The sequence below is a fragment of the Octopus bimaculoides genome, chromosome 16 (assembly GCF_001194135.2).
Source record: "Octopus bimaculoides isolate UCB-OBI-ISO-001 chromosome 16, ASM119413v2, whole genome shotgun sequence".
In the NCBI taxonomy this organism is placed as follows: Eukaryota; Metazoa; Mollusca; class Cephalopoda; order Octopoda; family Octopodidae; genus Octopus; species Octopus bimaculoides.
Window position 1 is genome coordinate 21,044,963 of NC_068996.1, and position 414 is coordinate 21,045,376.

Sequence of the window (414 nt, forward strand, 5' to 3'; positions counted from 1 at the left end):
CCAAGTGATGGACGACAGTGGTGCTGAGACAACTGATTATAGAAAAAGATATGTAGCACATTTGGTATTGTACCCTTGTGGAAAGTACATCCTGGTAGATGATAACGATGATGACCATATATTTAGTTTAAAAAAAAAAAACAAAACAAAACAGAAAAGTGAAAAAATACTACAGTAAAAAGAGAAAAAAAGTACAAATAATAACACAAAGTGTCTGTAAAAAGGTAAATCCACCAAATGTGAACACTTGAAGAAAAAAGATCAGAAGGAATGAATGGAGTATTCTGGGTGTGTGTGTGTGTGTGTGTGTGTGTGTGTGTGTGTGTGTGAGGGATGGGGATTTGGTGAAAAAAAAAGTTTTAGTTTTCAATGGACACAAAAATTTTCTCTTTTGGGGGGGAAAAAAAAAAAAAA